Genomic DNA, 22,714 nt, shown 5'->3' on the forward strand with positions numbered 1-22,714 from the left:
ATTAAAAATTAGTGAGAGCGTTTTTAAATGGGATCTTGAAAAAAGAGAGGAAAAAATAATTTTTTCACTGTGTGACTCTGTTTTCTAAAGCCAGGTCTAAGAACCATCTGAAATGATCTCATCTCTCACTCTCTGAGGAGCATGGGAGTGAGTAGTACATTTGGCTCCCTGGCCCCCTGCCACCTGTACCTACTGCTCATGGCGGATCTGAACGCCCGTGTTCCTTAGGGAGGGATGTGGCTGTTTCTCTGGGACATAGTGGAGTGAGGATCTGATAGGTCTTTGCCCCTCCCCCACCATGCTTACTGCAGGGGACCTGGGAGCATCTTCAGAACAGAGGCTACTCAGAGCCTTGTCAGTCTCTGTTCCTTCCTCAGGGATGGGTCACCAAAGCCAGCCCCAGGAATGTAATAGACATTTGAAAGGAAGAAAGTGCTGTCTTGTACACATCCCTGGAGGGCTGGCTTTAATGATGTCCTAGTTTGGGTTTCCCAGAAACAGACCCTGAGAGAGGGATTCGATATCCTGTGGGGTTTTTTTGGCAGGTGATCCCAGGTAGGGGGGTAGAGAAAAGAGACAGGAAGGCAGTGACAATTCACCACTGCAGGCAACTGGAGGTGAACACACGGGAGCACTCTCAGAGACAGTGTAGAACATGCACGGCCATACACTGAACATGTATGATATCCCAGCTCCTGTTGGTCACTGGTGAGAGCTGCTGGGCAGGGGTGCAGGCCCCTGTGGATGTGGGCAGAGCAGGCTGGAACAGGGAAGGCCCTCAGGAAGAGGGGCCAGGATACTGGCAAATAGAAGTTGGGAAGGGGCCCAGGGAGATCCAGGCGGGGAACGGACAGTGCCTGCCACAAATAACCAGCCCTTCGAACAGGGCCCTGGGGGTGGCTTGATGCCCATCTATTCCAAGTAGAGTGGAATTCTGTTACACAGCATCATCTGTCCCCCATTTTTAGCAACAGAACCGCAGTTTTCCTTTGGGCACTCACATTCCTTGACGTACCCTTCCCTACTCATTAGGGCTTCTGAAAGTGGGGCTCACCTGTTCAGCTCTAGGGGTGGGCTTGTGACCCAGCTCCCGCCAATTAGCATATACCAGTCCCCTGGCCACACTGATTGTTTCTGAGACGTGTCTGTGCCCCATGCCAGGCTGATACAATAGAACTCTCTTTCCATTGCCCCGGAAGAGGGTGGGATATAAGCCTGGAATTGCTCCCACGAGGGAGAACCTCCCAGAGGAAGAAGCTGACCTAGCAGAGAGCAGAGCCAAGAGATGGAGAGCGTCAGAATCCCAGTGTCATCATTTGAGCCCCTGGATCTAGCCATACCTGAAGACCCTGGACTTTTCAGTCGTGTAACCCAAAAATCCCTTTTGTGCTTACGTCAGTTTGAATTGGGTCTCTGTCACTTACAACCCCAAGCTCTTTGCACTATGTGTAAATGGGGGTTTCTAAAGTGTTTAAGAATGCAGGAGTAAATGAAAGGTTCTCCCTTCTGTCCCCCATAATCACTATTTCCTCCGAATCCCAGGTTGTCTGAAGAGATTCTCAGAGGGAGCTCAGTGTGTCCAGGGGCAGGAGTTTGGAATCCTTGGAGCCCAGCTCCTGCCGCCTTAGGCTGGTTGTTCTTGGGGCCACGTGAAGAGCTGGGGGGGATCATAGCTGAGCAGGCAGGGTGGATGCCTGGGCTGCCACGTGGGGCCCCTTTCCCTCTAAGCATCAGGAACCTCTGTGTTCCTGGCCAAGGCACGCAGGCGTGCATTCACGCATTCACATTTATTCACTGGCACCTGCTGTGTAAGGGCACCAGGATAAAAGGGTGGGCTAAACAGACAATCCTTGCCTTCAGGAGCCTCCAGTCTAGTGCGGGAGACCCTATACCGATCACACCAGTAAACGTCAAATTGTGAGCTAAGTAGTTCCAGGCCCCATCTCACTCCTTCCTGCTCCTTGCTGATCGGCCATCTCTCCCCTGGAGCCCACTCAGCAGCTCAGACACAACTTTTCTCCTTCCCGCATTTGGGATCTTGTACTCCTCAACCTGGAAGCCCCACCTCCTGTCTAACCTGCATCCTGCCTGCTTCTGGTGCAGCCCACTTTCTTTACTTTGGTCCCAGGGGAGGTGAAGGCCGTTGAACACCTTTCAGGTCACCTCGCTACTCAGGTATGAGGCTCTAGACATTTATGAGGCAACTAGGATGCGCCAGGTGCTTCCACAAGGCTAGACCTTCCCCCAGATGGAGAAACTAGGGCACAGAGCATGGGGATCCTGCACGAGCAAGGCCAGCCTCTCCCACCAGCTGGAGTAGGAACAGGACGCTCTGTCCTGTGCCCTTCTTGCTACTTGTCCCTCTAACCTCTCCCAGGTCAAGGGTCCCTCCCAGTTGGCAGCCTCTGGTTGCAGTTCCCAGGCCCACTCTACTGCTGGCCTGGGTGGGGGTGGGGGTTGTCTCCCTGACACCTACAGGCAGCACCCTCCCCTCCCCTCCTCCAGCCCCTCCTCCGCAGGGAGCCTTTGCCCACACCACCCGCTTATTTGACGAACACAGATTGGTGCCAGATTTTAAGCATTTGACACAGGTGAACTCGTTTAAATTTCACAACAACTTTACGGTGTGGGCGTGCTCTCATTTTGTACCTGAGACATGGAGGTGAGAAGCTGCTGAGGTGGACACACTGGCTGGGCCTGAACCCAGGCAGGCTCCGGAGACCAGGCCCCGGACTACTGCGGTGCCCAGCCCATCAGCCCCAGCAACCTCGCCTCCTCTCACCTGCTCCCGCTATCTCAGTTCCATCCCTCTCCCTACCCACCTCCCTCTCTCGGTTTCCACTCCTTTGCCCAAGAGCTTCTGCCCGGGAGGGGCTCTGCGCTGGGACCCCGGACTGGAGGGAGGGACACAGGGTGGAGGCCTGGGCGCTGGAGGGACCGAGCGCCACCCCCATCCGTTCGCAGCCCGGTGGAGGCCTGGCTGAGCTAGGGACCTGGAGGACGTGGGCAGGGTGCAGTCGGAGGGGGCCAGGTGGAACCGGGCCTGCAAGCCCTAATTAAGTTAGTTAATTAGGTGGGGAAGAGAAGCCTGTGGGAGTTAGTGAGCTCAGCTAATTAAGTGGATCCTGGAGAATGGCTCAAATCCTAGTGGCTCGGGAGGAGAGATGGAGGCTTAGGCAGGACAGAGGGAGGGGGGATAAAGTGCCTGGCACCTCCCCACCGTCACCAGGTCTGCAGCCACCGTGGGGCTCTGAGGCCACTATTGAGACCATCGGGGTCAGCAGCCACCCCCAGGGTCTGGCCTGAAGTTACCATCAGGGTGCGCGGTGCCCTCACCAAGGCCACATATGCTCTGGGATGCTTGGGTTGAAGTCACCATGGAGACCTGATTGCCTGTCACCCACCACTCAGGGCTTAAAGCTATATCACCCTTTGAACTTTTGGGGGATGGAGGCAGAAAATGAGCCCTGACCCAGGGACCCTGCAAAGCAGCCACGACAATCCCTGTGACGGGCTGGGAACTGTGACCACCACCCTCACATTCCCCCAGGTTTAAGTTGGCAAAGCACTCGCTGTCGTTGCCAGAGGGAAACCTGCAGGGCTCTCAGTCCCAGCTTACAGATGTGGCAACTGCGGCCAGGATGGAGGGGTGTGCCCTGGCGCATCCTCAGCCCCTGCTCACAGAGCGGATGCGAGGCAGGTGGTGGGTGGCAGGGGAATGTTCGCTTCCAAGCTGGTCCCCTGGGAGTAACAACAACAGCACCCGTGGCTGGAGCAGGTACCACGTGTGAAGTGTGTGTCCTTGACACCGGGGCCAGCTACAGAATGTGGGGCTTCTTGTTCAGAAAGCAGAAGAGAAGCTCTTCCTTCCTACCCAAGCCTCTCTCTCCGCCTGCCATTAATGTCATGCTGCCTTGGGCACAGGGATACTCCTGGGGCCAGTGCAGGCCCTCATGGGTGCCTGGGGCCACCTTGATGCACACCTGACACAGAACCCTCCTGCACCCAGGCCACTGCCAGACGAAGGATAGCAGCCTTGACTGGCTGGGGGCAAGGAGTGGGTGGCCAAGACACACCCAGGGGATTTGGGAAGGGAGGTGGGATTCACGGTGCATGCGCCATTGTTAATCAGACTTCATTACACTTCAAAGATGAAATGATTAAGAATTGCAAGATGCTGGGAAGTCCCTGGCAGTCCAGTGGTTAGGACGCTGTGTTTTCACTGCTGAGGGTGAGGGTTTGATCCCTGGTTGCGGAACTAAGATCCCACAAGCCACGCAGCGCAGCCAAAAAATGAAAAAAAATGCAAGATGCCAACCACAGAGCACTATAGCCCAAGTTTGGGGCCCTGAATGATGCACACTGACTGAGTCCTCACAGACACTCTGCTTACTTGGTACCGTTACTGCCCTCACTTCACATATTTGTTCATTCATTCATTCACTTGCAAAATATTGGGTTGGCCAAAAAGTTCGTTTGGGTTCTTCCCTAAGATGTTATGAAAACCCGACCGACATTTTTGGCCAACCCAATATTATTGCATGCCTCCTTCATGCCAAGCACCATTTGCGATGAACAAAACCTAGAAAAATCCCTGCCCTTGTCCATTGTAGTGAGGGGAGAAGACAAAAAACAGGGTACATGAGTAAATGATTATGCTTCAAGGGATTAGTGGGAGGGAAGAAGTAAAGCAGGGAGGGGACAGGGCATACAGGAAGGTCCTCACAGAGACGGTTACATTTGAGCAGAAACTTGAAGGAGGTGAAGGAGGGAGGGAGCCATGCAGATGTGGAGGCAGGCGGGCAGGTACAGTGGGCTGGGCAGAGGAAACAGCCAGTGCAAAGGCCCTGAGGCCAGAGTGTGTGCTTGGGATGCTCAGGAACAACGAGGAGGCTGATGGAGCAACGGAGGAGACGAGAGGTGACGGGGAGAGTTTGTTCAGGCCCACTGTAAGCCTTTGCCTTTGACTCTGAGAGGGGTGGGAGTCCTTGGAGGGTTTTGAGCAGAGGAGGCAGGAGGCGGGTTGTAGGTTTTAACAGGCTCCCTTTGGCTGCTGTGGGGAAGACAGACTGTGGGGGAATGGAAGTGAGGAGGCTCCTGTACCCAGCCAGGCAAGAGAAGATAGCAACAGACCAGGCAGTAGGAACAGAAGTGGTGAGAAGTGGCAGGATCTGCTGGCCGATTGGCCAATGGGACGGGCTGTGTGTGTGTGTGTGTGTGTGTGTGTGTGTGTGTGTGTATGTAGAGTGCCCTTGGCCCCTGGACCATGAAATTCCACAAACAGCTGAGGACACTAAGCAGCTCTCTGCCCCCCAAGATTCCTTGCCCCTGAGGGTCTGCTCTCATTGCCGGGGCCCCCACCCCTCTACCTCTGCATTTCTGCCTGCCTTGGGCCAGTGGCTACAACAATGACATGTTACATGAACCCTCTTAGGCACAGTTCCCCCTTCTTGGGGTCGCAGACTGAGATGCTCACGGGAGCCCGGGAGGGACTGTGAATGGGGTGCACGCCTGGGTGGGGACCATGGTGAGCCGGAGAGCCCTGGCCCACCTGAGTGGCGGCCTCCCCTCCCCTGTGGCCCCACTGCTGTCATGTGGGAACATGAACTCAGGTTTGCAGAGCTTCCAATTCTTCAGGAGAAGTTGGAAATCTTCATCCTAAGGTGTAATGCCCTAATTTTTAAAATATTGGCAAATCATTTAAAAAATGTCAGGCAGGCTATACCCCTCTGTGGGACCAAGGATAGGACAGAGGGACTGCTCCTGTGGGCCTTTTACCCACTGCAACCTCCACACCCGGGGGTCTCGGCAAACCTGGAAATGCAGACATCCCCTGGGGTGTGGCCTCATAGGTCAGCTCTTGGTTGGTTTGGGCAGGAGCCAGGAAGGAGCGGGGGCAGTGAGGAGAATGGCTGGGATGGAGTGCCCATGCTGAGCCCTTGGGCACCAGGCATCCTGTGGGTCCAGGGATGATGTGGTTACCAGGCAAGGGCAGCTGCTGGTTCCCTGGGCACCTGGAGGAGCAGGGGAAGGTCTGGGGTAAGAAGGAGAGACCGTGGCCAGGAAGGAGCCACAGGGTGAGGTTTGCTGCAAAACAAAAGAATCAGCAAGACTGAGCAGCAGGAAAGGGAGGAGCCCAGGCACGTCCCTGGCCTAGAGGCCACCCCCTACCCAGCCTCTGCTTCCTCCCACTCCGTTTCTCACCCTGGATCTGGGCTGGGCAGGGCTGAGGGGCTGCAGGAGAAGCAGAGAGATACAGAGGCGGGGGCAAACCCTTCTCCACTGTCAGGAAGTGTTAGCCATTCCCCCAGTGTGGCTCAGCGCTTCACCCGCATGACCTCATTCATCCTTTGAACCATCTCAGCTTAGAACTAACGCTGTGCCCACTGCACCGCGGACGAAACTGGGTCACAGAATGGTCGCATAACTGGCCAAGATCACAGAGCCTGGAAGTAGTGGAACCTGGAGTGAAACCCAGGGGTACGTGGCTGCAGAATCTGAACTTTGAACACAGAAACTGTCCGAAAAAGAGGCCGAAGCCTCACCACTGGAACCTGCTGGGCCGTCCCGCAATGTGCGGGCGCGGCGCTCCCTCTAGCGGCCGGTCTGCAACAGTGCAGGACAGAAGACGGGCTAACGGGGCGCTGGCCTTGCTCGGTCCGATCTCTCGGTCTCTGTCTCACACACATGCACGCGCGCGCACACACATATGTACTATCTGGTTCTCCAGGGGAAGACCACGACATCTCCATCTCCTCATCTACAACCCAGGGCATGCGGCCCCTACCCAACTGCCCCTTTCCCTGGTCAGGCTCCACTTGCAATGCAAGCCCCAAGGAACTTTCTGGTTGCTCCTCTGTGTCTCTTTCTTTCTGTCAGAGCCTGGGTCTCCTTGACCACACCCGTGGTTCTCAAACTCTGCTGTACATTATAATCTACTGGGGAACGTTCAAAAGTCCTGATGCGCAGGCCACACCGCCATCATTAGAGGGGAGGACAGAGGAGATGTCAGGCAGTCTGCAGCACGCCTCTCCGTTCTCTGGCCTTTTCTGTCACCTTAACCCTCTCTGCTCCCTTCAGCCTCTGAGGCTCACACCCAAGCCTTGTAATTATCCCAACCCCACCCACTCTGAGATCTGTTTTGATCATCTCCCTCTGTTTCCCCCTTCCATCGTCTTCATCTGGCACCCAGAAACAACAGCTCTTTGATCTCATCGAGGCCACCAGCCCACTGTCCCCATCACTTTCTCACTGCCCATCAGTCTCCTTCTGCCACGACTGTCCACTGTGCCCTGTTTGGGCTCCGCACACCCTCACCATGGCCGCTCCCTGGAAACCACTCCCCACTGCTGGGCCCAACTTTCCTGTTGAAGTACCTGCCTGGAAAAATGCCAGCTGTCACCTGCTCTCTGCCTGCAACTGCACAAGCTAGCACTGGTCTGAGGGTCCCACACCTGGCTGGGAGTTTCCCTTCATGGGCTCAAAGGGGCACTCACTGCTGCTGCCCTACAACCCAAGTATGCCTGTCAGTTGCTTTTCCCCACTCTCTCTGAGCAGTGATTCTCAAACTTTAATTTGCTTGTGCATCTCCTAGGGATCTTGGTGAGGCCCGAGATTCTGCACATCTAACCAGCCCCCAGGGGGTGCTGTTGCTGCTGGTCCATGCACCCCACTCTGAATGGCAAGGTCTTCCCACCTTCTCCTCGCTCCTCAAACCGTGGCTGCCACTTCATTGAGAAAACAGATGGACCAGATGCAGTTGTATTGGCTCCCACCATCAAAGCACAAACCCACCGAGCTCTGAGCTCCTCACTTCTTCCAAAGGCTTCAGTGGGGGGTGGCCCTTCTCCTTCTGAGGTCAACCCCTCCCTTGGGCCCTGGATTCTTCAGGACATTCCCCCCCTTCCCCCTCCTCCTTTCTCCAGGATTGTCCCCCCAGCTTGCGGGCTCTGGTGTCTCCTCCACCACACATCTCCATCCATTTCCTTTCTTGTTGTTGTTAATAAATTTATTTATTTTATTTATTTATGTTTGGCTGTGTTGGGTCTTCGCTGCTGTGTGCGAGCTTTCTCTAGTTGCAGCCAGCAGGGACTACTCTGCGTTGCAATGCGCGGGCTTCTCATCGTGGTAGCTTCTCTTGTTGCGGAGCACGGGCTCTAGGCGCGCGGGCTCAGTAGTTGTGGCGCACGGGCTTAGTTGCTTCATGGCATGTGGGATCTTCCCGGCACAGGGATCGAACCCATGTCCCTGCATTGGCAGGCGGATTTTTTTTTTAATTATTTTAATTTACAAATAGAAAACATCTTGGAAGAAAAAAAATGAAAGAAAAACACAAAACATATAGGGAAATTTTCACTCCATGAGCGTCTCAAATCCTCATTTGTTCACCAGTCCCCAAGATGGAAAAACACTTTTCTAAAAAGGTACTCAGCCACCAACAATGATGTTATTAATAGGAATATGGATCAATTTCACAAAAAAGCCAATGAATCCCATTATAGCAAATCCTATTGCTGTTGCCATGGCAATATTCTGGAATTCTTTTCTATCAGCTTTGGTGCATCTTTTTTTTTTTTTTTCTTTTCTTTTTTGCGGTACGCGGGCCTCTCACTGCTGTGGCCTCTCCTGTTGCGGAGCACAGGCTCTGGACGCGCAGGCTCAGAGGTCATGGCTCACGGGCCCAGCCGCTCCGTGGCATGTGGGATCTTCCCGGACCGGGGCACGAACCGGTGTCCGCTGCATCGGCAGGCGGACTCTCAACCACTGCGCCACCAGGGAAGCCCTTGGTGCATCTTTTAACCAGCCGAATGGAGGCCTTCACAAACTGCCGACTTGGGTCAACGAACTGCATTACCTGATCCGTGATGTCCGCCGTTCGCTCGCAAGCCAAAAACTGGCAGGCGGATTCTTTTTTTTGTTTGTTTGTTTGTTTTAGCGGTACGCGGGCCTCTCACCGCTGTGGCCTCTCCCGTCGCGGAGCACAGGCTCCGGACGCGCTGGCCTCAGCGGCCATGGCTCACGGCCCCAGCCGCTCCGCGGCATGTGGGATCTTCCCGGACCAGGGCACGAACCCGCGCCCCCTGCATCGGCAGGCGAACTCTCAACCACTGCGCCACCAGGGAAGCCCCTCACTGTTGCTTTAATTTGCTGTTTCCGGATGACATATGATGTGGAGCATCTTCTATATGCTTATTTGCCATCTGCAGATCATCTTTGGTGAAGTGGCTGTTCAGATCTTTTGCCCATTCTTTAATTGGGTTGTTCATTTTCTTATTGTTGAGTTTCACCAGTTCTTTGTATACTTTGGATAACAGTCTTTTATCAGTTAAACATTTCTATATCATATCAGATGTCTTTTGCAAATGTTTTTCTCCCATTTTATGGCTTATCTTCTCATTCTCTTAACAGTGTGTTAGAGCAGAAGTTTAAAATTTTTAATTTCCCTTTTCTGCACAAAAGTTGTTTTTCTTGGATTTAATAACTTTTTTTTGGGGGGGTAGGGCCTGTTTTTCTATCTGTTTATGTCTAATTCAACCCACACTCTCTCTTTTTGTGTAAATTTTTCAAAAGTTTAAGTATATTGGGCATCCTATCAGTTTCATCTCCTTGAAGAAACCTTTTCTAGAACCTTCTGACTTATCCAATGTGAACTGCCTGCCCTCCAGGCCTGCTCCTCAGAGAAGCTGCCCTGGGATCTCCCTTCACCAACATCTGGCAGATGCCCTTCAACTCTCTCTTGTGTTGGCTCCCTTGTTTCCTGCATCCCAGGTTTACTCCTTCTTGGTTTACTTCCTTGTTTTAGGAACACATCCTCCAGTAGCTTTCTTAAGAAAGGGTGCGTGGGAGGTAAATTTTTGAGCCTTAGTAAATCTAAAAAGATCTTTTTTGTACTTTATTAATGGTTTGGCTAAGTATCAAATTCTAGACCGAATATAATTCTTTTATACTTTTGAAAATAGCTTCCTTGTCTTCTGGTTTCCAGGATTGCTGTTGAGAAATCTGATGCCATTATGATTCTTGATCCTTAGTAGAATATGGTAGAATGTTCTTCTTGTCTCTGCGTTCTGAAATTTAATAGTGACTGGCTGTGGTGTGGGTCGAAGTTTATCCATTTTTTGGACACTCAGTGGGCCCTTTTTTTTTTTTTTTATAAATTTGTTTATTTATTTATTTATTTTTGGCCCGTTGGGTCTTTGTTGCTGTGCACAGGCTTTCTCTAGTTGCAGCGAGCAGGGGCTACTCTTTGTTGCGGTGCGCGGGCTTCTCATTGCGGTGGCTTCTCTTGTTGCGGAGCACGGGCTCTAGGTGCATGGGCTTCAGTAGTTGTGGCTCGCAGGCTCTAGAGTACAGGCACAGTAGTTGTGACACATGGGTTTTTTTTTGCTCTGCCGCATGTGGGGTCGTCCCAGACCAGGGCTCGAACCCGTGTCCCCTGCATTGGCAGGTGGATTCTTAACCACTGCACCACCAGGGAAGTCCTCAGTGAGCCCTTTTGATCTGAAAACTCAGGTCCTTCCATTCTGAGAAATATTTGAAATATTTCATCGACTTATTTCCTCTTCTCTGTTTTCTGTCTTCTCTTTCTGGAACTCCTTTGTTAAGGTGTCAGATTCTTGCACTGGTCCTCTTTCTTACTCTTTCTTTCCTATTTTCCATGTGTGGCAGCCATGTAGGTGCCCCTCTGGGTTCTCCCTTCAAGAAAGAACTTGTTACTCAGCTGTGAAGAGTGCAGTTGGTTGACAGCCTCCAACTACAGTGCCTTTGAGACCTACCACAGCCTTTGAGTCAAGACCAAGGTCTTCTTGGGCAGCCCAGCCAATGACTGAGCACAGCAGGGACACCAGGACCTGGCCCTTTCTGCCCAGTGTGGGGCTCCTCCAATGGACAGTCTTTGCTCTGCAGCCCCCACTGGGTTGGTCAAGACTTTGATCTACACCAAAGTCAGGCTCTCTCTTCCCACATTTATTTCCTTTCCTCCTTCATTTCACAGATGTCAGATCTACGTCACAGTCTGAAGACTCTTCCTGCCCAATCCTGATTCCTCCTCCTTTATTTTTCACAGGCATTAGCCCCCCAGGACTTCTTACACTGCTAACTCAGCTCACCGTCTGTTTACTGGAGATCCAAACAGATACGTATCATTACCTTTCTGCTTTACTTTTTGGAAAACTTCCTCAACTTTATCTTTTAACTCCGGGGGTCAGGAAACTTTTCCTATAAAGGGCTCAATGGTAAATATTTGAGGCTTTATGGGCCTTAGGGTCTCTGTAACAACTACTTGACTCCACCAATGTGAAAGCAGCCATAGGCAGTACATAAACAAATGGTGTAGCTGTGTTCAAATAAAACTTTATTTAAAAAACAGGTGACAGGAGACTTTCCTGGTGGTCCAGTGGTTAAGAATCTGCCTTCCAATGCAGGGGACACGGGTTCGATCCTTGGTCGGGGAACTAATATCCCATATGCTGAGGGGTAGCTAAGCCCACAGGCCGCAACTACTGAGCTTGCGTGCTCTGGAGCCCGTGCACCACAACTAGAGAGAAGTGCACAGGCTGCAATGAAGCGAAGAGCCCATACGCTGCAACAAAACATCCTGCAGGCTGCAACTAAGACCTGACACAGCCAAAAATAAATAAATAAATAAATAATTTTTTTTTTTTTAAAAAAAGCAGGTGACAGGCTGGATTTGGCACGAAGGCTGTAGTTTGCTGACCCCTAACTTTATTAAACAAATTTTCCATTTCTGCTATGATATTCTTTTTTTTTAATTGAAGTATAGTTGATTTACAATGTTGTGTTAATTTCTGCTGTATAGCAAAGTGATTCAGCATGTATATATATATATACACACACACACACACATTCTTTTTCATTTTCTTTTCCATTATGGTTTATCACAGGATATTGAACATAGTTCCCTGTGTTATATAGTAGGACCTGTTTTTTATCCATTCTATGTATACTAGTTTGCATCTGCTAACTCCAAACTCCCACTGCTATGATATTCTTAATTTTTAAGAACTTTTTTGTTTTGTTTTGTCCATCCTCAGAGGCTTTTTCCCTTTCAAAATAGCATCTAGTTTTTGTTTCATAGTTGCAATATATTTTCCTAAATCTCCGAATATAGTAATTGTAGTTTTGCTTTTAAGTTTTCTTTTCCCTGCGTATTCTGTTTCCTCTAAATTCTGTTTTTCTGTTTGTTTTTGCTCTGCCTCTCATATTAGACGTTTTTCACAAATGTTGATGGTCCCTGGTTATCTGCTCATATTTAAGAGAGTTAAAAAGCTGATAGAATAGTAGTTGCCTCTGTGTGTGTGTTGGGTATTGACTGGGGCATGATGAAAGCCTGAATGTTACCTCACATGGTAATATCTTGCTTGAGGTGTGGGTTACACAGGTGTATACATTTGTCAAAACTCATTAAGCTGGCCACTTAAGACCTTTGCATTTCACAGTAATTATGCCTTGATTAAAGAATATAAAAATACAACTTATGCAAGCAAGCTGCTGAGTAGCTCTATGCTATGGGTAGGGGGCTTGGCTGACTCAGGGGGTCAATATAGAGAATTCGCATTGGGTTGTTTCATTGGGAAATCCCTGATGCCAACCTTTTTAAGTATCCTTTTCTTGGAGAGTCTGACACTGGTGGTCCAGTGGCTAAGAATCTGCCTTCCAGGGCTTCCCTGGTGGCACAGTGGTTGGGGGTCCGCCTGCCGATGCAGGGGACGCGGGTTCGTGCCCCTGTCCGGGAGGGTTCCGCATGCCGCGGAGCGGCTGGGCCCGTGGGCCGTGGCCGCTGGGCCTGCGCGTCCGGAGCCTGTGCTCCGCGGCGGGAGGGGCCGCGGCAGTGAGAGGTCCGCGTACCGCAAAAAAAAAAAAAAAAAAAAAAAAAAAAAATCTGCCTTCCAATGCAGGGGACACGGGTTCGATCCTTGATCGGGGAGCTAAGATCCCGCATGCTGCAGGGCAACTAAACCCACACGGGCTCAGTAGTAGACAGAACTAATCTGAACAGAAAAAAAAAATCTGGAGGAAACAGAAACTATGCACGGAGAGAAGAAAACTAAAACAGGAAACAAGAGAAAAGCAAGAAAAAAAACCCAATCGTTAATATATTCAGAGATTGAAGGGAATAAATCTGCAGTGTCCTGCCTGGAGAGTTTAGGCTGGACTTCACTATTCTGGGAGCTGAGATGGGGAAGGAGGCCCCAGGTGATGGGGGCGGGGCAGAGCTCCCCACATTCAGGATGCAATATTCAAATAATCCCGCCAGTAGGGTATAGAACTCTCCCGTCATCCTCACGGTGCCCTGTCCTCTGGTTCAGAGACTCTTGTGTTTTATCCTCTCTGGAGAATAAGCCTTCGGTCTTTGTCAGGGTGGCGGAGAGGCAGCTGCCCAGTGGTGCTGAGCAGAGAAAGAAATCTGAGAATTAAAGCCCTTCTTAGACCAATCTGCCCGTTTTTGGCCCCGGCTTTACGCTCACTTCCAGGCGGTACTTAGTCCATTAACACCAGGGCTTTTGGGGGTTTTGTGGGGGAACTGTGGTGCCCCTTGGCTTTCTCACCCCCAATTCCGGGTTCACTTGAGGTGCAGTGTCATCAGACTGCTACACCATTTACTACGTTCTTCTGCTTTCCAGATTCCAAAACTGTGTTGCTATTGTCTCCTTTTTCAATGTATTAGTTCTTGCTGATTCATGCTGTGGCAGGCAGAATAATGGACCACCTAATCCCACAAAATGTCTGGGTCCTAATCTCCAGAACCTGGCAGTATGTTACCTTACGTGGCAGAAGGGGACTTTGCAGGTGTGATTAAGGTTAAGGACCTTGAGATGGGGAGATGATCTTGGATTGTTCAGATGAGCCCAAGCTAATCGCATGCAGCATTAAAAGCAGAGAACCTTTCCCAGCTGTGGTCCAAGAAAGACATATTGAGAGAAGCAGGGCCAGAGAGACGCTACCTTGCCGGAGGGAGGGGGCCAACTGGAAAATGGCACCTTGGAAAAGACCAGGGAATGGATTCTCCCCTAGAGCTTCCAGAAAGTTCTTCCAGAAAGAGCTTCCAAGAGCAGCCCTGTCAACATCTTGATTTTAGCCCAGGGAGACCTGTGTTGGACTTTTGACATATAGTCAGTAAGATGATAAATTTGGTTTTTTTTTTTTTTTTTTAACATCTTTATTGGGGTATAATTGCTTCACAATGGTGTGTTAGTTTCTGCTTTATAACAAAGTGAATCAGCTATACATATACATATGCTCCCATGTGTCTTCCCTCTTTAAATTTGGTTTTAAACAACTAAGTTTGTGGTAGTTTGTTATGGCAGCAACAAAAGAGCAATAAATATACCTTAAAAACACACTTACATGTGGAGAAAAGGGAACCCTCCTACACTGTTGGTGGGAATGTAAATTGGTGCAGCCACTATGGAGAACAGTATGGAGGTTCCTTAAAAAGCTAAAAGAGTTACCATATGACACTGCAATCTCACTCCTGGGCATATATCCAGAGAAAACTCGAATTCGAAAAGATACATGCATCCTAATGTTTACTGTAGCACTATTTACAATAGCCAAGACGTGGAAGCTACCTAAATGTCCACTGACAGATAAATGAATAAAGAGGATGTGGTATATATGCACCCCTATGTTCATAGCAGCACTATTCACAATAGCCAAGACATAGAAACAACCTAAATGTCCATCAACAGATGAGTGGATAAAGATGTGGTACATAGATACAGTGGAATATTACTCAGCCATAAAAAAGAACAGATAATGCCATTTGCAGCAACATGGATGCAACTACAGATTATCATACTAAGTGAAGTAAGTCAGACAGAGAAAGACAAATACCATATGATATCACTTATATGTGGAATCTAAAATATGGCACAAATGAACCTATCTACAAAACTATTACATTTAGAATGGGTAAACAACAAGGTCCTACTGTATAGCAAAGGGAACTATATCCAGCCTCCTGGGATAAACCATAATGGAAAACAATATTAAAAAAGGAATGTATGTATGTGTAAAACCGAGTCACCTTGCTGTGCAGCAGGGACTGGCACAGCCTTGCCAATCAACTCTACCTCAATAAAAATAATAATAAAAAAGATGTGATATATATAAAACAATGTACATATACAATTTTATATTTATATATATACACACACACACATACACATACATACACAATGGAATATTACTCAGCCATAAAAAGGATGAAATAATGCCATTTGCAGCTACATGGATGGACCTAGAGATTACCACACTAAGTGAAGTAAGCCAGACAAAGACAAATATCAGATGCTATCACTTATATGTGGAATCTAAAATACGGTACAAATGAACTTATTTGCAAAACAGAAACAGACAGACATAGGAAACAAACTTATGGTTACCAAAGGGGAAAGTGGGGGAGGGATAAATTTGGAGTTTGGGATTAACCGATACAAACTACTACATATAAAAGAGACAAACAACAAAGTCCTGGAACTTCCCTGCGGGTCCAGTGGTTAAGATTCTGTGCTTCGGGCTTCTCTGGTGGCGCAGTGGTTGAGAATCAGCCTGCTAATACAGGGGACACGGGTTCGAGCCCTGGTCTGGGAAGATCCCACATGCCGCGGGGCAACTAGGCCCGTGAGCCACAACTACTGAGCCTGCGCGTCTGGAGCCTGTGCTCCGCAACAAGAGAGGCCGCGACAGTGAGAGGCCCGCGCACCGCGATGAAGAGTGGCCCCCGCTTGCCACAACTAGAGAAAGCCCTCGCACAGAAACGAAGACGCAACACAGCAAAAATAAATAAATTAATTAATAAACTCCTACCCCCAACATCTTAAAAAAAAAAAAAAAGATTCTGTGCTTCCACTGCGGGGGGGTGCAGGTTACATCCCTGGTCAGGGAATGGTGTGGCCAAAAAACACCACTAAAAAACAAAACCAAAAAAAAAGCAACAACAAGGTCCCTGCTATAACACAGGGAACTATCAATATATTCAGTATCTTGTAATAAACCATAAAGGAAAAGAAAACCCACTCACTTCTTTTTCATGGGGTTTCAGGACACAGAGAAATTAGATGTGTGTATTCGATCCACCATCTTTAACCAGAAGTTTCTGCTCACACCTACTCCTGTCTCCACCCCTCCATGAAATGTTCTTAGCCGGGTCACTTTCAACTTCTGTTCTGCTGAATCTATTCTCCTTTTCCTTGGCCGTTTGGCATCTCTGAAGCCAGTTGTCCACCTCTCTCTCCTCCTTGAGACACTCATCTCTTGGTTTCCATGACTACCCAGGCTCCTGGTTTCCCTCCTACTTTACCTCTCTTCCGCCCTTGTTAGCGTCTCCTCCACGTGACCCCAAAATTGTGGAGTTCCTCAGGGCTCCGTCCTGGGGCCTCTCCTCTCCTCTCTCTCCTTGTGACCTCATGGTTTTCTTTTTTAAAAAAAATTAATTAATTAAATTTTGGCTGCGTTGGGTCTTCGTTGCTGTGTGCGGGCTTTCTCTAGTTGCGGCGAGCAGGGGCTACTCTTAGTTGCGGTGCGGGGGCTTCTCATTGCAGTGGCTTCTCTTGTTGTGGAGCACGGGCTCTAGGCGTGTGGGCTTCAGTAGTTGTGGAACGCGGGCTCTAGAGCGCAGGCTCAGTAGTTGTGGAGCAAGGGCTTAGTTGCTCCGTGGCATGTGGGATCTTCCTGGACCAGGGCTCGAACCCGTGTCCCCTGCATTGACAGGCAGATTCTTAACCACTGCGCCACCAGGGAAGTCCCAACCTCATGGCTTTCAATGCCATCTTCACACTGAAGTCTCTGATATCCTCTCACCCGCCCCAAAACTACAGCTTTGAGCTCCGGACTCTTAGTATCAAGTCCTCACTTGACATCTTCACTTGGGCATCTCATGTGCCTCTAGGTTGAAAACATCCATGGCCGAATTCTTGAGTTTCCCACCACGTCTCTTCCCTCTCTTGAACCTTCCCATCATCCCCACACTTATCCAACCCAGAAACCTCAGATTCATCCTTGCTTCCCTTCTTTAACCCATCAGCAAATTCTGTCTCCCAAATACATCTAGAAGGCACCTATTTCCCCCGTCTCCAAGGGCCACCATGGTCCAGGCCAACGCCATGGCCCCCCTCCATCACCACCGTGACCTCCACCCAGGTTTCCTGTGTCTGCTCTGGCCTGGCTGCCATGGATTCTCTCCAGAGCAGCCCAAGTGATCACTTAAGATGTCAATCAAATTATATGGCTTCCCCCACTTAAAAGCCTCCAAAGCTTTCCCAATCTTATCCAGAATGAAATCCATCCTCCTCACCATGGCCCACAAGGCCTACGTGATCTAGCCATTCCTGTCTGTCCCCATTGCCCATGTCACTCTCCCCATCGCCCGTGTCACTCTCCCCGTCGCCCTTGGCACTCTCTCCGTCACCCTTGTCACTCTCCCCGTCGCCCGTATCACTCTTCCCATCACTCACCCTCCTCTAGCCACAATGACCTGACATTTTCTCACAGTCTCCAAACTCTAACCTGCCTCTGGGCCTTTGCACTCTCTGTTCTCCATGCCTGAAATGCTCCTTCTCCAACTCTGCTCAGCTCCTTCTCATTCTTGAGGTCTTAGAGGAATTGTCCCTACTTCCCCTCCCCCTTATGTCAAGTGGGTGTCTCCCCCAACCATCCCTCTGGTCATTTCCTTAACAGTGGGTTTTGAACACGGAAGATCATATTGGTTTGTTTGTTGACTTGTATTTTGTTTGACTCCCCCTTTGATAAAAGCCCAGTGAGAGCAGGACTGGTGTTTTCACTGTCCAGTCCATTCTGCACAACACGCTGGGTACCTCTTGTGTGCCAGGCGCTTTCATGTATACCAAATATATCGTTTTCACAGCAGGACTACGTTTCCCAGTTTCTCTTGCAATTAGCTGCTTTGGCCATGTAGTGTGGGCAGAAGTGAAGTAGGCCACTTGCAGCTTTGGCTCGGAAAACCCTTCCATGTGATCTCCACCCTCTTTCTTCTTCATTTGCCAGTGGAAGCAGAGGATCCGGCGATGGATTCTGAGGCCCTGGGTGATGACAGTATCACAAGGTGGGAGGAGCCTGGGTCCCCGAAAGACTGAGTGGAGCAGTGTCCCCCACACCCCAGCCCCCTCTGGACTTTGCGTGAACAGCACAGGAGGCTCTACCATGTGAAGCGCGTGCAGTTCCAGGGTTTGTTCATTAAGGCCGCAAGGCTCACCTTAATCACACGTCAAGCATCAAGGGAGGTGGCTGATGGGTGATGCTTTTGTTGACAGATTTTCACCAAATGCAGATGAGTTCTCAGTATGGCCATTTCTTGCATCGGCCCACGGAGGGCACTGCGTTCACACCTCAACGACAGCCCATTGCTGCTGCATGCAATTGTTCCAGTGTATCCTTGCTGGGCTCTTCCAGGGAAGCGCCTGGTTTGTGTTCATCTCTGTGGCCTCAGCATCTAGTCCCCAGGAGGCCTCGGGGAACATTTGCTGAATCCACACATGAGTGAACAGGTTGCCTGCATCCCTCCTTGCTTCTCTGTCCCTAAAAGCGCCCCAGCAATGCTTTAATTTTACAGAGGCCCAAAGAGAGGAAATGACTTCCCCAGAGTCACAGAGAAGCAGGATGCCTCAGAATTAGCACGCCCTGGGGCTACTCAACATGGCAGCTATTGGGAGTGAAACCTGGCACCTTCCAGGGGCTGGAGAAAGTCTGAGAGTAGTGGGGGAGGGGCACAGGCTCCTCTATACCCACAAGGTGACCCTACCAGACCTCACAACCCACTGCCCCTCCTCCAGTAGGAAAGAAACACTCCAGAGCCTTCCCCCCACCCTCCCCGCTAGCACTGCCTGGCTCCTGCAGCCTGGGTGTCCACCATCACTCAGTATTTTTAGCTTTACCACCTGGCACCTGTGGTCACTGTCTCTGCCCAGTCTGGCGGTGTCCCCTCTCCAGATCTTAAAGGGCCAGCGCCCACCAGCTCAGTGATTCTGATGTCCCATCTCCCCACATCATATTCATTCATTCATTCATTCATTCATTCATTCGTCCATTCGTCCAATCATTCAACAAGCATTTTGAGCTCTTACTGTGAAAATAGGGATGCTCTCAGGAATCCATTGCTTTGGATTTCGAGAAACACTTCCACACCCGTGACCTCATTGAGTCGCCTAACTTGGCCCCGTTTTGCTCCAAGCCCTCCCCATTGCTCGCTCCGTCACCTATAGATCAAGTTCTTGGCTCAGCAGTCAAGGCCCTTGGTGATCTGGCCCCTGCAGACCCTGTCAGCCCCATCTCCACCCTGCCCACACAATTCCTTTTTCATATCACCAAGTCTTTGCTCTCGCCGTACCCCTTGCCTGGGACGTCCTTTCCTTAACTTCACTCACCACCTGGCAGAGGACCTGTCCTTTAAGACAGACCCGCAGGGGCTCCTAGGGTTCCTGCGGGCAGAGGTGGTCAGTCCCTCCCCCTCACTCCCTGCGTGCAGTGCACTCACGCCCATCAAGGCACCCATCGCTCTGCCAAACTGATGGGTCTGCTTTCGGGTCTCTCCTAGCAGGCTGGACCCCATGAGGGCTGGGGCCCTGGCACACTATGAGTTCTCAGTCGCTGCTGAGTGATGAACTGACAACCATGCAAGGAGCAGCCCACCGTTTCCCAGATGAGGAGACAGAGACCCGCGGAAGGGAAATGACCGACCCAGTGAGATTCAGGGAGGAACCTGTCCCAGGCTGCAGGAGCCCATACCCCCGCCTTCCTACTAGGGGCCCGGAGGGCACACCTGGGCTGGCCCTGAGCCTGCCCTTCTCGCCACCCAGGGTAGTGCTGACTCAGGCAGTGATGGAGGCGTGGGCAGGCTGGGCTGGAGAGAGGTGACCCCTGTCTCCCCTACAGATGTTCCATCTATTCCCAGAGCTTGCGGTCACAGCTTGTGAAATGCACTTGGCTGGAGCCTGGGTTTTCCTGAAGGTGGGGGTAGGGAGAGCTGGCAAAAGAGACAATGATCTCTAGGGCATGAACCCCCCGACCCAGTCCCAGTGCACACCCCCTCCCCCAAATAAGTACGTAGAACTCACACTCACTGCCACAGACATGTACACATACTCACAATCCCACATACTCACACCCAGATACCCAATCACATACACACACAAACCTTCATTCCCCTTTATTCCCTCCCTTTCTTTTATACACAGACTCACATACACGCATGCATACGCACACACGGACATTTCCACTTTTTAATTCAAGGAAAACCTAACACTATTAGGGGTCAGTGTAGGGAGGAAAAGTGGCTTTCAGCTTGGGTTGGGGCAGGGGCTTCTTGGAGGGCTTCCTGGAGGAGGAGGTATTGCAGCCGGGCCTGGAAGGAGGGGAGCCAGGGAAAGGGAAGTCTGGGCAGGGTTTCACTGGGGGTGAATACAGGAGAGCAGAGCAAGATGAGGTGGGTGGGGCTTGCCTGATCTCGCAGGCCTTGAATGCCCAGCTGAGTGTTGACTTCATCGTGTGGGAGCTGGGAGCCATGGAGGGCTCTGAGCAGGGAGGACATGACCACAATGGGAAAGGACAGGAGGGTCACTGTGGGGGCAGGATAGGAGAGACAGGGAGGAGGCTGTGGGGATACCCAGGTGAGAGATCTGAGAGTCTGACACAGGGAGGTGGTAGTGGCTGGTAAGCAGTGGACACACGAGGAACTCGGAAGCAGGACTTCCAGGCCCCCAGGGGCCCCATCTGAGCCCTATGCCCTCACCCTGCCCACCCGCTGCCCACCGCAGGCACTGACCTCTGCAGCGGGACTTCTTCCAGCAGTTCCTCCTCCTCCTCCCTGTGGAAACAGACGAAGCAGAAGGCTGGCACATCCTCTGTTCCACAGCCCAGGGGCCAGGCCGGAGGCAGCTCCAGGACGGGGCAGGGGTGGCTGGTGGCGGCCTCGGCAGCATCGTCCCTTGCCTGGGCAGGGGTCCCCGAGCCAGCGTGCTCCAGGGTCAGTAGCCTGTTGGCTTCAGGACCCCGCGCCTGCACGTGCCCACCTGCCACCTGTGCCTTTTCACTCAGGTTACCCGTCGCCTCGGTGGGTGGGAGAGCCTGGGGCTCTGTCTGGTGGGATCTGCTGTCCTGACCCACAGACCTTCCAGCCACTGGGTTGGGCCCTGGGAAGCAGCTTCCAGCCGCCTGGACTCAGAGGCAGCTGGCTGGTGGACAAAGGTCCAGCAGGGCCCCTTGCTGCCCCTGGTGGCGCCCGAGGCCCCTCAGCTGACCAGTCTGCTGCAGCCTGTCAGAGGCAGGACCAGGAGGACAGGTTCGCAGATGTCCTGTCCATCTGTTCATCTGTCTGTCTGGCCGTCTGCTCCCCGCCGTCCAGCCAGCACGGCAGTGGCGGTGGTTTCCCTAAGAAAGTTTGCTCTCCCCAGCTGGGGTGGGTGGCACGGCACGGGTGGCCTCCGGGAAGGACAGCCGGGACCTGAAGCTGGAAGGTGGGCAAGGGCCAGGTGAGGCTGGCACAGTGCCCTCGCTATCCCCGTGAAAAGTTCTGGGCCCTGGAGTCCGGGCTCCAGCGCTGGCTCCCACTGGAGCTCCCTCTGCCCCGGCTCTTCCGACTCCAGTGGCTGCTCTGCTCCGGCAGACCGGCTTGGCTGTGGGTATTAATAGCTCCACATTCACGCTGAGAAGCCGGGAGGTTAACTCCTTCCCTGCCAGAGCTGGGAGGCCGGTAGGCGGGTGGCCGCAGGGAGCAGAGGGAAGGCAGCGCCTGAGTTCCACCCCCGCCTGAGCCTGGTCTGCCTCCCACAGGACACTCAGATGCCACCTCTTGCCCAAGAATGACTGTGCAGCGCTCGGCATCTGGATCTTGGTCAGAGTGCCCGGGGCCACCTGAACCCACCACGTGCTTCTCCAGGGAGCCGGGTGAGACTGGGGTCTCAGGGCATCGTCCCTGTCATGAGCAGGGCACTGAGTTGCAGGGAGCATCCCCAGGACTCCTTCACTTACACATCCACTCCTGGATCCCCTCTGCATTCCCTTAACAAACAATTACCGTCACCAAGTCTGGGTCCAGTTCTGTCACTGGCTTCCTGTGGGACCCCCCCCCCCCCGCCCCGCCACAATGAACCACACGCAGCCCCTGTGGGACCCAGAAATGGACCACATGCATGGTGTATTCTATTGACGAGTGGGGAGAGGGTGGGGGTGGGGGAATCCGAGTAGAATTTGTTTGCTTGAAAAATGTTTGGGAATTCCGAGGCGGTCCAGTGGTTAGGACTCCACGCTTTCACTGCCGAGGCCCGGGTTCAATCCCTGGTCGGGGAACTAAGATCCCGCAAGCCGAGAGGTGCAGCCCAAAAGAACTGAAAAATGTTTATTGAGCACCAGCTACGTGCCAGGCACTGTGCTGGACACTGGACTCACAGCAACGGAGAGGGCAGACACTTCCTGAGTTGGTGGGCTTGCCTGTCACAGCTGGAGGCCGTTGGGGCTGAAGCTTGTATAACTGGTGGCAGTGTGTGAATTAGGTGCAGCCCCTCCCCCACACACACCCCGCCCCTCTCCCCAGAACCAGCTTGTAGTGCATGGCAGGCTGGGTTGCAGCCCCACTCACCCGCTCTGCAGCTTACAACATGCACAGCCATTCATAGTGGCTTTGGAAGCACCAGTAAACAAAGGAAAAATAAATTCATCTTGTGAAAAGTGTTATGAAAAAATA

The sequence above is a fragment of the Phocoena phocoena genome, chromosome 15 (genome assembly GCF_963924675.1).
Source record: "Phocoena phocoena chromosome 15, mPhoPho1.1, whole genome shotgun sequence".
Lineage (NCBI taxonomy): Eukaryota > Metazoa > Chordata > Mammalia > Artiodactyla > Phocoenidae > Phocoena > Phocoena phocoena.